The sequence below is a fragment of the Topomyia yanbarensis genome, chromosome 3, assembly GCF_030247195.1.
Source record: "Topomyia yanbarensis strain Yona2022 chromosome 3, ASM3024719v1, whole genome shotgun sequence".
Classification (NCBI taxonomy): domain Eukaryota; kingdom Metazoa; phylum Arthropoda; class Insecta; order Diptera; family Culicidae; genus Topomyia; species Topomyia yanbarensis.
In genome coordinates, this window is record NC_080672.1 from 305,734,971 (window position 1) to 305,751,805 (window position 16,835).

The 16,835-nt window shown below is 39.1% G+C and overlaps 1 protein-coding gene across 2 annotated transcripts in view; it reads right to left on the bottom strand.

The window, feature by feature from the left end:
- Positions 1–12,061, bottom strand: part of LOC131692429 (peroxidasin) — a 466,662-nt gene extending 454,601 nt beyond the window's left edge. Inside the window, exon 1 of one of the 2 annotated variants that reach the window (XM_058979473.1) lies at positions 10,889–12,061. The gene's annotated coding sequence lies outside the window, so the exon portion shown is untranslated. The remainder of the gene's footprint in view (positions 1–10,888) is intronic. The other variant, XM_058979472.1, reaches the window with a different exon arrangement.
- Positions 12,062–16,835: the final 4,774 nt, after the last annotated feature.

Below are 16,835 nucleotides of genomic sequence, written 5' to 3' on the forward strand. Positions count from 1 at the left end.
AAGCTTAAAAGAGAAAACTGATTTTTCTATTTCGGAAATTTATAGGCACATTAGAAAATTTTCGCACAATGGGATCGTCATACTCTCGCTCTTTAATGTTCAAGGAAACGTAGAAATTAGTCGTTGTCGATGGCGTAGCGCTCTTTTGCATTATCGGAGCGTCCCTAAAAGAATGTTTCATTTTGTCCCCACATAGTTTATATGCGGGATTTGTCGACAGATCATGCGGAGTCCTTGCACAGTAGGAAAACTTTTCATGATTCTCTCCGCATTTTCCACAGCGTTCCTATAGGCCCATTTGTTTACAACAACGGCTGCTCATGCATCCCTGCACAAAAATGCGAACAGGTAGACTAGCCCCGTCCAAAAGATCAAAGTTTGGAAGAGCAGATTCGGCGAAAGGTTCGAAATGAGGCTGATGGAAAATAAGTTGTTTTCATATACTCCATGATTTTTCCTGAACGCAATTGCTTGCGAACAGGAATTTTTACTGGCCGAAGCAAAGGTTTCTTGAAGGAGCGAACCCCATACTTCGCAATTAGGGCCTTTGTTGGAGACTACACCATCAATCGCTACTTCCCAGGCGGGTACATAGACAAAATACTTCTTCGTATACGTCCAAGTGATATTTAGTTAAATCTCGCATATATCGATGATTTTAAATCAAAGATAAACTCAAGATAGAGTGGTCCGATGTTTCGCATGTACCATCCAAAAGCGACCCCTCGATAAACCCGGTTCACCGTCAGACTGACAGCTCAATGGTAAACTGAAGCGAGGCCTTGCGAAAAAACAACGTCGATCTTTGCGTCGTATCTATGACAATAAGTTATAACGAAAATAACAAGGAAATTTTTGGCAGAAAAATAAACAAACCTCGAGGTTTTCAAAGTTCGGTAATTATGTGATATGTGAAGTAATATAATTTTTTGCTATTGATAACTAAATTAGTGAATTAGTCTGCTAACTAACAATTGATATATTTTACGTCAGATTCAGCAAGAAAGTCGGTAGAGTGAAGTGGATGGTAATCTGCAAATTTTCTTAGTTGGAATTGTTACGATATTCACCTGCTTAGAAACGGACTCGTTCCCTTTAACAATTTTGGCCATAAATGCTCTACAAACATAGCTGTAATATGTTTTACTGTCCATATAGATTACACGTTTCTTTCATAACAAGATTGTCTACAACTTTGATTTGATTCGTAACCATAGCATTTTGTCGTCGCGTGCTAAAAATTATCGACGCCTATTAACGAGGGGTCAACAAAAGCATACTATTAATGAGTTCACCGGTTCACGGTTGCTGAAGAATCTTTGGTTAATGGTTTGTATGGGACCTAGTAATCTTGAGTTTATCTTTGGTTAAATGGCTTATCTTTGCCCTCATTCAAGTTTGTTATGAATATATACCAAATTCGTTACTGATACTTGTTGCATGTATCAGGCAACTAGCAGTTGACAAATTGGATTCTCAGATGATTATGACTTTCAATGGTTTAGTTTTCGATAAAAATGCACTGAAAAAATAAATTCAGTTTAGACAAGGAAAACTTTTTTTCAAATAACTTTTTTCCTTAAAAGTGCCCAACTTGAATTTTTGACGATAGGTACGTAACATAATTATCTATCTTGGAACAAAATTTCATCCAAATCAAAGGTGGGGTTTTTTTTTGTAAATCGACTTTAAATTTTTAAAATCGATTTTTTTCAGTGTAGAAGTCGATGAAGAAACTTTAACTAATTTTGTTAAAATCACCCCTACAACTTTTTTAAGGATTTGTCATTTTTAGAATTTAGCCATTTGAAAAAAAAATGGTTAAAAAAGTTTGACCTTCTTCAAAAGACAGTCCAGATAATTTTTGGAAAAACAAAGTATGTAAAGTGGCTTTTTGTGACAAAGTTATCATCTACAGAAAGTTTCATCAAAATCTGAGAGAGTGCTGCCAACTCTGAATACGATTCAGCGTGAAATTCGTCCAAAATATAATTTCGTATTGCGAATAACATCTACTATTGAAATTTCTTTTCGTATCGTCAATAACCAAAGAATAAAAGAACCAAAGAATAATGATTTCGGCTCAAAAAATAAATTTACAGTATGTTTAAGGTATTTTCAACAAAAATGTTCGAAATTAAATATTACACAACATTTCTGAAGTCCTCGACCTTCCAAAAAAAAATGAAAAAATTTTCAAGGACACCTAGGTTCTATGGTATCTAAGGCCTCAAAAAGGCATTGTTTTACTTTTGTGAATTTACATTTGGAACAATTTTGTTGAAAATACCATATACATACTGCAGGCGAAATTGTGCCTCAAAAATGAAGTCTGATGTCTGTGGTATTTTAGACGAAGTTATTCAAAATATAATATTCTACAACTTTACCAAAGACATCCAGACCCTAAAAAAATCATAGAAAAACTCTACTTTAGTCTAATTAAAAATATTCTATTTATATTGTTGTAGATTAATATTGTGAGCATATCCTACGAAGAAATATTGGCTTTAAAATGACATCTAAGGCCTCGAATAGGTTTTGTCCTTCCTTTTTTTGGATTAGTCCTACTGTGCGCCGCCCAAAGGCTTAACCAAGCATAACAACAAACAGAAAAGCCTTCTGCTATCAGTGTGATCGAATTGAAAACACTAGGTTGTTGAAACTTCTTTTTGATAACAAAACAAAATAATTTGATGTTTTTCTATCACGGACGTCAACAGTAAGGTAGCGACTGTACACAACATGAACAGTCCTTCCCATCGTGTATGGGAAGCAAGACCTACGGTTTGAATCCACGTATTCGAACCGAGGGTCCGGATCCAGATACTTGTCTCAAGTCTGGACCTAGTTCAGGTCCGGACCTGGAAAGGGGATGGTCTAGATCCGGGAAGTGGCCCGGATCCAGAAATTTGTCCGGATCCTGGAACTCATCCGGATCGAGGAACTCGTCCGAATCCAGGAACTCGTCCGGATCCAGGAACTCTTTCGGATCCAGTAGCTCGTCCAGATCCAGGAACTCATCCGGATCCAGGAAAGGGGTCCTGATCTAGAGTGAAATAGTTCGGATCCATGAACTGGTCCGGATCTAGGGTTTGTCCTGAAATCGAGGCCTGTGTCTGGGCCTAGATCAGAACCGGTATTTTTATTTCACTATCCACCGTTGAATTGCGTTAGAATTCCGGTTGGTTTCACTCGATACTAATATTATCATAGAAATCGATCGAATTATCCTACATGCGAGCAGAGCCGAAGCTGACTCATACTGAAAAACTGTTTGGCTGTTTGATACATACACAATTACACATGTACAGCTACCGAAATTTGTCATTCCACCGTTTAATACCTTTGCGGTAATATGAATTTAATACCGCAATGCGCAATTGCGTGGTTTCTTACCAAAAAGACAATAGAATCTTCTCAAAAGTAAAACATATATGTAACACAGCAGTCGAATTTTGGGTGCACCCATATCGTCGCTGTTGTGCTATCTTATGACAAGCGCAATTTAGCACATTTCGCGAAAAACGATTTTTAAAGTTTGAGATTGAATATATTGAAACTTATAAATGGCAGAAACAATTCAGAGAAGAAAATTGATGATTCTATCTATTCTGTACCTCTCAAATATTGCGATGAACGGTTGATTATATTGCGAGTTTTACTAAAAATGTGAACAAAAGTCGAACTCACACGTGTCATAGGTGTGTAACGATAACAAAATTTGTATGGCGTGTCGTAATCGTGCATGGAAAATTTTCCATCCAAATAAAGCATCCATTATTAACATTTATTCATATCTTTGGCTGGATATGGTCTATAAACAATCGGTTAGATGCATTTTGAAGGAAATGAGTCAGGGAATTTAGAAAAAATAGTAATTTTTAGTTTCAGTTTTGCCAAACATGCTACATTTCCAGTTTAAAACTTTAACTGCACTTTTCTCCCAATTCGTGTATTTTTATTTTGAAAATGATTATACCATTGTGTTCTGCAGATAGTTCTACACAGCAAAGCCTTTAATAACTCTGGATCAATCCTCAGACACAGTCATTTGAAGCAAAAAAACTCAAAATTGAAGCAAAAAAACTCAACATATTTCTCGCTATATTTCAGTAACCAAGAAAAATATCAAAATTCTGCCACTTTGTAGAGATTTTTTAGATAAGTATTATGGCATATTTAACTCAGTTTACCCAAAAATGGTGTTTATCATAAGATAGCACAACAGCGACGATATGTTAATTTTGACTAAATAGATGTTTGTGAGCACCGTCGAAAACTATGAATTAATGGAATTGATAGGGAAAGGAGGGTCCACGATGAAGAAATTTCATGATGTAAAGAAATGTCAATTTCAAGTTTATGCCAGTTAATACAACACCCATTAACAGTTTCCTGCTAAGACTAGCAGTTTTGGAACAGGCCCACACCGATAAAAAAATCCGTTCATAAATTCATGAACAAATGATCATGATTTCGTGAGCTGAAAGATTTATGAAAATCGTGAACAAGTTCCTAAAATTGTGAATAATAAACCTCGTTTTCATGAAACTATCTGTGTTTCCAAAAAATAAGCTCGCCCCGAATATATACTTGGCGTTACATTCGAATCTTTGGATGGGTTATTGTTGTTATTCCCTGGAGATATTTATTTTTTTGTTATGATTCTTGTTCATTATTTGGGAATACACAGCCAACAGTCAATCTATGTTCATGATTTCAGGAGCTTGTTCACGATTTTTGTGATTTCTCACCACGTTACCGTGCTATTTTATTCATGAGTTCACTATCGGATTTTTCTGTTAGACTGCCGGGATTTATGTTCATTATTTCAGGATCTTGCTCGCGAATTTCGTAATTTCTATTAACGTTATCGTCATATTTTATACTATGTTCACATTAGCACTGATATCAAGTGATATACGGATTACCTTGATATCCGACGATATTAAGTGCCATATTACTTGATATCCCATACAACTCGAATGTCATCTCATATCATCATTCTTGTGTGATATCCGGGATATCATGAATGAAATCAAGTCAAATTGTCAAAAGTAGCGACTGGCAACACGGATAGCGGCATTGAACGCACTCATTTGCGAAATGTCATTTTGAAAATTCAGTGGATCGCAGCAACCGATCACAGTTTTTGTACATAAGAAAAAACAACAATACATAACTATGGCTACAGACACCAATCCAAAAGTGCTACACAATCTCGGTATCGGAACACTGGCAAAGAGACGGTTCGAAGCACCATTAGAACCATCAATCTCGGTTTCCAGGTAAGTAGCCTTCCAAATATTTCAATTGATTCAAGCAATTGAATAAAAATCTTTCGATGTGAATTCTTCCAGCCGCGATGAACACTCGTCGAAACGAGATGACAAGTCGTGCGATGCATATACATATCACTACAAGTTTCGCCGAGCGGACAATTTTGGGCCTAGCGAAAGTAGTGTCGATAATCACTATCCGGACCAATCCCTATCGGTAATGTTGGTGATTACCGTGGAAACGATGGTCCTAGTGGTGATCAAATCCTACACATAAAGAATGCTTCACAAATGGATTATGGATCTCATCCGAGTCAGTTCATGGGGGTGATGATGGCGGTAGTGTATGTTCACTTGATGATACAGCACGGCTGTATCAAGACGTTTCGACAAGGTTCGGTACTAACAAGAACACACGGCGACAGTGTATGTTGAATCAGTTAACATTTGCGTCTCCGTGACACCTTTCACTCATCAACCCAGGTGCCTGATTGGCTCCAGTCCAAACAACTGTCAACCGAATTCAACCAAACCACCCGCAAACGATCGGGAATTTATTCATGTTTCTCAGGTTGTACATGCTCGAGAGGTCAGCCAATCAACTTCGGAAACACACGAAAATTTCGTGCGGTCAGTTTGAGGGTCAATTATGCTACCTTCATTAAGCCTTCAACATCCAGCTTTAATTCTGGCATCACCACAACATGTAAATGATCAAAACTCATATGCAATCACTTTGAAGTCATGGGACAGCAACGGCCACATCCTGGCATCCCGGAACCGGTTCCGGGGGATCTCGTAGATCCGAAATGCGCCATCTTTACCAAAAGGAACATGAAATACTACACATTCTCATGAAGAACACAACGATGCAAATTGCACACCAGTAGACCATTCCTTAATCCCTTCGGAAGCATCCGAGAGATCCAGGAATTGATCCCGAGGGACCCCCTGGGACCGGCCTCCGGAAACAATAAACCCTATCCGTGAAACAATTGGACCAACATACACCTATCGTACGGCACATCAAATTACATCAGCGTGTTGATCTATGAACAATCACGTTTAAGGTAAGCTGGATAGACTGAAACAAGGGTGGGTTCCGGTTCCTCAGGTCAAACATTTTTGATGAATAGTCCTGTCATGCGGTACATCAAATTACATCAGCTCGACAATCTATGAACAATACAATCTCGTTTGAAGCCATTCGAGCTCATGAGAACACTTTACGACTGGTTCGGAATATTCCGGAATCCTGTAAGGACCAAACATTTTTGGTGAATAGGAATGTTTGTACCGAAGTATCGGACCACGGAATAACCGAACCGGTCGTACAGTGTCCCCGTGTGTTCAGATAACCTACAACAGAATTGCATGGTTTAAAGATCATCAAACTGATGTTACTCTATGTGCCGCATGACAAGCACATTCACCAAAAATGTTTGATCCGAACAACCGGATCACGAAATAATCGGAACCAGTCGTAAAGTGTCCCTGTGTGTCCCTATGATCCCAAACGCAATCACAATGTTCATAGATCATGAATGTAATGATGTTATTTGATGTGCCGCACGACAGGTATATGTTGGTCCAACCATTTCGCAGACAAGGCCTGCTAGTTCCGGAAACCGGTCCCAAGAAGTCCCTCGTAATCGGCTCCTAGATGTCCCGGATGCTTCCGAAAAAGTCCAGGAATAGTCTACTAGTGTCCAACTTTTATCGTTGTGCACTCTTCATGAGAACCTTTTTCTGGTCCCCCGTAACCTGCTCCAGAATGCCCGGACATGGCCATTACCATCCCAACATAAGCTCGAAGGGTTCACACTTGAGTTTTGACCATGTGCATGCCACAGTAATACCAGCCCCAAGGCAGGAGTTGAAAACTTAATGAAAATAGCATAAACGACCCTCGGACAGACCCCAACGAATTTCCTTATAAATCCGGAACCGGTTATCTATCCTGTCCAATATATACAGCCCAAGAAACCTGAATGACCTCCAAATCGTCCGCAAGTGGTCTGGTTGAATTCGGTTGACAATCGTCCAAACTAGAGCCAATAAAGCACCCAAATTGATGAGTGAAAAGCATCACAGGGACGCAAAGGTCAATGCAAAATGTAATTAGTATGTAATTAGCTGTTTGAACTAAACTTAATTTATGAAGAAACAATATAATTTAAGGAAACAGTTATATTACGGGTTGATGAAATCTATGATGCTTATCATATAAAATGACGTGACGTGTATGCTCTGTAACCATTGTTGTGTGTAGCTCATCAGACGAAGACATGATAAAAAATGAATAAACGATTGAAAATATAGTATTGTAAGTGAAGGAAAACTAAATCCGAAACATTTAAATTATAAAGTGTATTAGTGTGCAAAGCCTCTCGCATAACCACGTGTTAGTGTAATGTATGCTAGAGTTGATCAGGTTTCATACACTATACACATTTCTTTGTATGTTCTCTGTTGTATTATTTTTTCATAAACATTAGATCCACTGTCATTGTTGGGCTCTAGAAAAAAAAAATATTGAAGTAACTTCATACAGATTTTTCAGACGGTGCTATGGCTGGCAGTAACTCAGGATGAAATTACAATCCGAGTCCTGGATTTGATACGATTAATCTCAATAGCTATCAACGCAGATGTTGATTGTAAGTGCCGATATCGTCCAAGGAAACGTTTGGCGCCATCGCATACAACATTTTGCAAATATCCACGCATTCGCGATTTTCGAATAAGAGCACGCTGAGTACAAAAATAATGTTCTTCTTTTGGTTGCCATGCACAATATTTATAGACCTACGGGACAGCCCCTGCCATAATGATCTCTAGTGATAACCAGGACTCTACAATTTGCAATTCTATAGAATTTAATATTGTTTGTCAATCATATTACTCCAAGAATCTTGAAATCGGTTCCAGAATGACCCAGTGTACCCGGCCAATAATTCATTGGTCGCGAGTGGATCTGTTTATCCTACATTGTAGATGAGAATACGTATCACACCATGGTACTGATATCTTCAATACAGATTATTGGGGGAAAATCAAGATTCCCCGATCTTTCGGATTACCGAGACCAGTAGGAAGTTAAGAGTTCTTCTACATTTAGATGTTCAAGTAATAGTTTTTATATGTGGCCCTTCAACCCTGTCATATCATTGTAGATTTGCAAGAATACATTACTGACATTTTAATCTGACCACGTTAACCACCTTGACCGATTCCAGAGGTCATTGGAGATGCAACTAAATAGGAATCTTCTAAGTTCAGCAAATCTAGGTTGAGGCTATAAAAGCCAAAATTGGTCGGCTGTCAGTATTTAGTTTCTGGATAATTATTGAATGATCTGGAGGTATAGTTCTGAAAATACGAAATATTTAGTGAATGTTGTCCCCCAGCAAATGTTTCCTGAGTGTAGCACGTATTTCTAATTCACTGCATAGAATCTGGTCGTAAAACTAAAACTAAAATAAACAATGAATCAACTTCTTCCGTTGCATTGTTAATTTTCTACATTTTTTTTGCTTGACGACCAACTTGAAATTGATGACACTTCAGTTGACAATTCAAACGTCAAGTGATATCATCTAAATTGAATGTGAACACTTTGACGTGATATCCATATCACCTCGGCATATCAAGTAATATCAGTGCTAATGTGAACATAGTATTAGTCATGAGTAGAGTGATTCATGTTCACAATCACAGGATCTTAGTCGTGATTTTTGATTTTAATGTGATTTATCTTCATGATTTCAGGAACTTGGTCATGAATTTCGTAATTTTTATTCACGTTGCCGTGATATTTTAGTCACAACTAGGGATTCATGTTTATTTATATTCTTGATTTCAAGATCTTGGTCACGATTTTTGACATTTTTGTCACGAGTTGTGCGATTTATGTTCATGATTTCAGAGTCTTAGTCACAATTTTCGTAATTTCTGTTCCCATTATCGTGATATTTTATTCTAGGGCTCACTTTTAAATTTGACACGTGGAGTAATGTGACTCATGTTCATGATATCAGAAGTTTTGTTTTGTGAACTAAATCACGAACATGATTTGTGGTGCTCAACGCAGCTTTCGTTTTCTATCAAGACATTACACTAAACCTTATCAAATGAATTACAATGTTCGAGGTTTTAATAGTTTTATTATATCAACTGCTCGTACCTATTGCTGGTGGCTAGCAGTTGGACATTTCATGAACAAGTGCACATTACCATGTTGCATGCAATTGAAAATGATTAGGAATATATTCTAAATGTTACAAGCACACAAAATAGATCGAAAATTATGTACTAAGAATTATGAACTAGTTCACGAATCCATGAATATTCTATGAATTTGAGGACTATTTGACGAGCCCGAATGGTCAGGCGTAACTATTGTACTAGGCATCATGATCCAGATCACGAATGCATGAATAATATTGCATGATTTCGTGAGCTATTTCACGATTACAAATGGTAAGTCGTGACTATTATACTAGATATCATGAACTAGTTCACGAATGCATGAAAAATGTTTCGTGAATTTGTGAACTATTTCACGAACACGTATATTGGATCGGGAATAATACATTAGGAATCATGAACCATTTCACGAACCCATGAATAATATTTCATAATTTTGTGATTTTTTTACACTGGCACGCATGGTCAGTCGTGACTATTATACTAGGAATCATGAACGAGTTCACGAATACATGAATATTATTTCATAATTTTTTGAACCAATGCACTGATTTTGAATCGAAACTAATATACTAGGAAACATAAATTAGTTCACGAGAATTCATGAATAAAATTAGGAGTTTAGTGAAATAGTTCACGAGAAAATATCCAGAATGTTTGGATTTTGTGAACTATGAATAATGTTCATAAAGTTGTGAACTAGCTCACGTACAGAAAATCGATTCGGCAATGAAATGGCGGAAACCGTGCCTGAAGTTCGAAAAAGGAAAACAAATATTTTCACTAATAAAAGCGTTATGCGGGCGTTACTAAAGGCAAATTGGACATATTTATAAAAAAAATGATTTTTGTTCATGGTCCTGTTTTCGAAACGTAAAAACGTGATTGTTTCAGAATTCATGGCATTTTGAGATTTTGAGAACAATTTTTTTCCGTGCATGTATATATTGTATAAGGAACATAGACAAATGCATATTTTTTTCAACATAAAAGTAAAGTCCCTAATTCAGATTATGATCTTTATTGCAAAGACGAGTCGCATAATTCGGTCACGCGTATATCATCTTTCGGAAAACATCACGTTCCACTCATCATAAAATTCGAGTTTTCAAGCCGTGCTGCACGTTCGTTAGTAACTTTTTTTCATAGGAAGAAACTGCATTCAAAATTATCCAATTTGTTTCAGGCACATGAAATTTTCAAAACTATTGTATAATGCAACAATGTATTCAAATAACTGAAGTTATTCTAGACACACAGCGTGCTCCATAATGCCAGTATAGTGAAATTTCGAAAATAACTTATACTGGAATATACAACTCATAAGAAACCCGGAGCCCCCATTATGATTCTATCGTGTCTTAAAATTGTACAATCCACCCCAACTCAAAACTCACCTGCTCTCGGGTGTTTTCTCTGCTTTCCCACTAGCACGAATCACGATTTATTACCCTCACTCAATGGAAAGTCCCGGTAAGCCGGGATTGGAGCAACAGACCGCGATGGGAACGCGACCGTGAGACAACTTGCTTGCTGTTGTCTTTGCGCAGACAATTATGAATTCAACAAATCCTTCAACATTTATACACTCCGGAGAATAGCGTTCCTTTTCGGTATACAGTCTCCGCCGGTCTTTATACTTTCCCGCTGTTCTGTCACGATACAGTTTTCCACTACGGCACAATAATCACTTTTCTTTTTGTTACGGTTAATCTTTTTTCGCCCACCCAGCGAGGGTCTCGCTCCGTTTTTCCTATGAAGGCAGTTTTGCGCTTGTTTTATCCTTATATTGTTTTCTTTTCACAAAGGGATTTAATCCGCAAACACGTTAACAATAATATAAACTTGGATTAATGCAGATTCAGCTGCTGCCCTCAGCACGTTTTCCCCTTTTCACTCGAGATTTGAAATTTCCTCAACTTCTCGTATTGAATCTATTCTTGGAAGCGACTATTCCCGTAACTCGCCTAGTAAGTCTCAACTCAGCAGCATTAACCGACCGGAAGTCCGAGATAAGAAGCAAGTTCTGCACTTGACACCCGAGTCGCTGTTGCCCAGAACCTTGCGCCTTGCAAGCAGAATTCTATTAGGCTCAAAACTCTTATCGCATTCACCCGCAAGATCTGCTCTGGAATAATTTACGCCTAGAAGAAATGAACCCTCATGAGCTCATAATTGCGAAGGCATGTCACACATCAGGTTGTAGCGTCACACTTGATCCAATTTTCACAATCATTATAATTAATTAATCACAAGACACCGAGAGTAAATCACTCATTTAATTTCTACCCAACCACTACCAGCTCTTCCTAGATTATTATTATTCTTCTGAGTGTGGAAATTGAAAGACCTACCCCAAACTGCACTTCACCGCCGTCTAAGTCTCGACACAATCAAATAAATTCCTTATCCCATCCACACTCCTTGGAATAGTGTCGGCTGGTGGGTGGGTGGCTGGTTGTCCGCTGTGAGCCTCCCCTGTCCCAAATGTCTATGAAAGTCCAACCGAACTGAACACTACCCGATGCGACCAAATTGAATACCGGTCCCCGAAAGACTGACAGATTGTGCGGATTCTGGCGAGCATAAACACACGACCATCCTGGTTTGTAGTATTTATCTCAGCATCGTCTGCGTTTTATCTAACCGAGTTCTATGTACATGTACCGAGAGAAGAGAAAATAATGCAAGTTCTACTCGCGAGCGACGGATGTCATAGCATAGCAAGATTAAAAGACGCCGGATGCAGCAGCAGTTGCGGCGTCGATTTGGGAGAACTGTCTGATGCGATTTCAGTGGAGCACGAGCATCGCGAGCGAGAGAAAATGTATCCTTGCATTTGTTTTCGTCCCCCATATCACCGCGACAGGGTTGAAGGCAAAGTCTTTTTCCTATTTGCATAGGTAGTTGTTTAAAAATTCTAACAGTTAGAAGTTGTACTAGGTTAATTATTTGAATTGTTGCACTTTTTAATAACAATTAATTTTAAATTGATATTCTTAGCATACGCCCATCATAAAGATCGGAAAAATGTATTACTAAAGAGCAACTGGCGCTCACAATCACGAGAAAAATGTTTATCGCTTCATGAAAATAATTACGAATTCGTAAAAGTAACCATTTTACCTTCGCATCCGTGAAAATATTTGTGGTTCAGTAAAATAGCTCACGCCAAAAATACATGGCGTCACTCAAATGTTTGTTTGGGCTTCTGTGGTTGATCAGTTTTTTATGAGTGTATGTCATGATTTGCCTCGTATTTCACTATCCATTCAGGAATCAGGAATCAGAATATATTGGCTTAAATGGCACGTTCCCCGTGCATAGTCGGGGATTTGTGCCTTGCCGTGTGTTTTCATCATTTCCTGAGCGGAAGGATAGGACAAGGAGGTGTGGGGAAGTAGAATTGGAAGGGTGGGAAAAATAAAACAAAAACAAAAATAAACAACAGGTAAGTTAAACTCACAAGTAGTTCAACTTGCCTGCGAATAAGCCTAAAGCTCTTTACCACATTGGATAAGAAACTTTAGTATGTCTCTGAGTTTCAGTCGTCCAAACATGGTTTCGTCTATATAAGGACGGCCGAACACTCGAAATCGCAATTGCGCTACCGCTGGACAGTTGCATATCAGATGATATGAGGTTCCGTAGTCGGATTCACAAAGATCACATGAAAAAGACTCAGCGCGCTGAATAGTTGCCATGTGATAATTGAGTTTGCAGTGGCCGGTTAAAGCCCTGGTTCGCATGTCGCAGTGGAGCTTCGAAAAATGTAGAAGATTTTTCGAAATCACTGGGCACGATTGTTCTAGAAACGCTTTGTTTGGCGACACGTTTGTAGATTTCTCCAATAATTGTGGTTCTCGGACAAAGCCCAGGACCGTATTTTTCCCTTATCTAACTTGTCGAAATTGACAGCGCGGGCTCAGGACCAACGAAGTCAGTCGCTGAACCTGCTCTGGCCAATTCGTCAACCCATTCATTTCCAGTACTACCGCAATGTCCGGGCACCCAGACAAGGTAGATAGTGTTGACAATGCTTAGTTCTTCGATTTGGGTTCGGCACGCGATCACTAGCTTGGACCGGGATTTGTCTGAGCTAAGGGCCTTGATTGCAGCCTGACTATCGGAGCAGAAGTTTATAACTCTGCCGGACAAACTCAGTTGAAGGGCCGATTGCACCCCGCACATAATCGCAAAGATTTCTGCTTGGAATACAGTACAGTATCTACCTAGTGAGTGAGATTGTTCCAATCTCATTTCACGACAGTAGACACCAGCACCAGCACGTCCCTCCATCAGAGAACCGTCAGTGTAACAAACCACTTGCGTTTGTTGTTGTCTTTCCATAAAGCCAGACAACCACTCCTTTCTAGAGGGAATCTTCACATGGAATGTCCTGTAAGGAAAACCACAAGTGAGTGTAATATCGCTGGGAGCAAGAATATCTTCACCCCATGTAACCATTTGTGACCACAATCGTGTATGACTAGTAGCAAGATCAACATGATTACTGTTCCAAAGCCCAGTAATCTGCAGTCTGCATGCACATGATAGTGCTTCTTGTTTTAAGTGTATGTGTAATGGTTTGATATTTAAAAGTGCCTCAAGAGCAGCAGTCGGAGTCGTGGTGAAAGCACCAGTCAACGCCATGAGCGCCATTCTTTGCAGATGGTTTAGCTTTGACTGGACTGTCACCACCTCTCCCCTCTGCCACCACACAAGGCATCCGTATGACAGTATTGGACGTACAATTGTCGTGTAAATCCAATAGATGTATTTAGGTTTGAGACCCCAGGTCTTTCCAAAAGTTCGTCTGCACTGCCCGAAGGCCATGCACGCTTTCTTGACTCTGAACTCAATGTGAGCAGACCAATTCAGTTTGGAATCCAATATGACTCCAACGTATTTGACTTGATCTGCACGCAGTAGCTCAGAATAGTTTAACTTGTCGACACCACTGTTCGACAGCTCTTAATGCCTGTTGCATTAAGTCAAAGATTGTTCCGATGCAAAATCCAGTAATTAGTATTTGGTAATCGTCAGCAAACCCGTAGGTTGGAAATCCAAGCTCATTGAGTTTCTTCAACAAGCCGTCAGCTACCAAGTTACATAACAAAGGTGACAGAACGCCGCCCTGAGGACAACCGCAAATACTCAACTTCCGTATCTCAACCTGTCGCAGTGACGAGCAAAGTATGCGGTTACTAAGCATTGCGTTTATCCAACCCGAAATACATGCAGGTATCCCATGACCGCGCGTCGCTTCCAGAATAGACTGAAAGGACACATTGTCAAAAGCACCCTCAATATCTAGGAATACACCCAAGCTAGATTGGTTGAGCGAGAAGGCTTTCTCAAAGTTGTAAACAACATCGTGAAGCAGAGTGATCGTTGATATCCCACACTAGTGATCGTGGATATCCCACACTAATGTGCATTTTGTGCAGTGGATATTTAACTAAACTAACGTTCCTGATGTGATGATCGATTATCCGTTCCAAAGCTTTCCGAAGAAAAGAACTTAAGCTGATAGGCCTAAAACTCTTGGCTTCTTCATAGCTTGAGCGCCCCCTTTGGGAATAAATCTAACAGTTATTTCTCGCCATGCTTTCGGGATATACCCGGCAGCAAGACTGGAAAGCAAAATATTTTTCAAGACATGTTTAAGAATATCAAATTCCTTTTGCAGTAGCACGGGAAGTATTCCATTCCGCCCACGAGTCCGAATCGCCAGAATGAGATCTGCGAATATTGTTCAACTCCAGATCGATACAACCTGTAAAGTGTGTGTCGAAGAGACAATTAAGAACATCTTTTTCATCCGTCACATAAACACCATCTCTGGTTTTTAAGGAGTTCATCTGAAAATCATTCGATTTGGAGAGAATTTTTTTTAACCTGCTAGCCTCGTTCAGACTAGAGACATTAGTGCATAGGTTTTGCCAGCCAGGCCGTTCTGCAGATCTAAGACATTTCTTATATGCACTACGAGCTGTCCTGAAAGCCCTGGAGTCATCACGCTGACGCCGGTTCCAAGCTCTTCTCATAACTTTCTTCATTCTTTCAAGCTCAGCCCTCCACCAAGGAGTTCCCCTAGTCGATTTAACAGTACGAAGTGGACAAGCTTTTTCGTAGGATGCTAATATGAATGAGTTTGTCGTATCCACGACGTCATCTAAGTCGTCTAGTTGACTAATTGTTGAAAAATATCCATGAAATTTAGTTGCCAAGTTTTCTAAAAAGAGGTCCCAGTTTGTAGATTTAGGATTACGATATGTTACCACATTGAAGGTGACATCAAAATTAACGAAAAATATATATATTTATGATCGGATAGAGACGGTTCAGTTTCATTTGGAACCTGCAAATTTCCCATCTCATGCAAAATTCTATCAGAGCAAAGTGTTATGTCTAACACCTGCTCCCTCCAAGATCTCGCAAAAGTTAGCCGGTTTCCCACATTCAGAATATGGAGATTTTTGTTTACGTTTCCGACAGTCAGTGTAACTGCGACAACACAGATATCGCGAGATGTGAGCTCCGATATGAGACACGCGTCAATAGCTTTATTTGCAAGAATGCAAGCACGAGGCCTTTCACGTGGGTTAGTCATGCCTGTTTTGTTGTAAGTAATGAAGGCAGTGTTAAGTAACTTTCCAAAATAGAAGTTCCCTTTATGGAAATACGGTTCTTGGGCCAATGCTATGAAATCTTTACCGTCCTGCATGAGTCGAGATAAATTCATAGTTGCTGTACGTTTATGCTGGAGATTGATTTGTGCTATTCTAACCATTGTTGATTAGAGAACTGTACATTTCATTTCCAACATAAATTGCACAACAACTAGAGGACACCAAGCGAGTTGGGATGTTAACGCATATAGCGAGCCATATCAGGTTAAAATGGGACACGATAATTTGATTCCCACGGTTTGCGAAGAAAATAATGGTCCAGTGTGTCAGAGATTCGCATAACACAGTAAGGGCAAGACCCAAAATGCTCCGTGCGCGACTGGCATATTTTAGGCCCGGCACGGAACTACACCTTGACAATTGTCGTAATTTCTATGTATGTTATCGTTATATTTGTTCATGATTTTACTATCGAATTTTACTGGCAGTGTATTTTTGTGAATTGTGCTCATGATTTCAGAATCTTTGTTGCGATTTTCGTAATTTCTCTTCGTAGTATTTCTCGGATTTTTCGTGTGTGATTGGTATCCAAAAAATTCACTCACGATTTTTCGAAATTCACTCACGATTTTCATAATTTCTGTGTACGTTTTCGTAATATTTAATTCATTTGTTCAGTGTTGTAACCCGTTAGGGTACAATTTAGCAC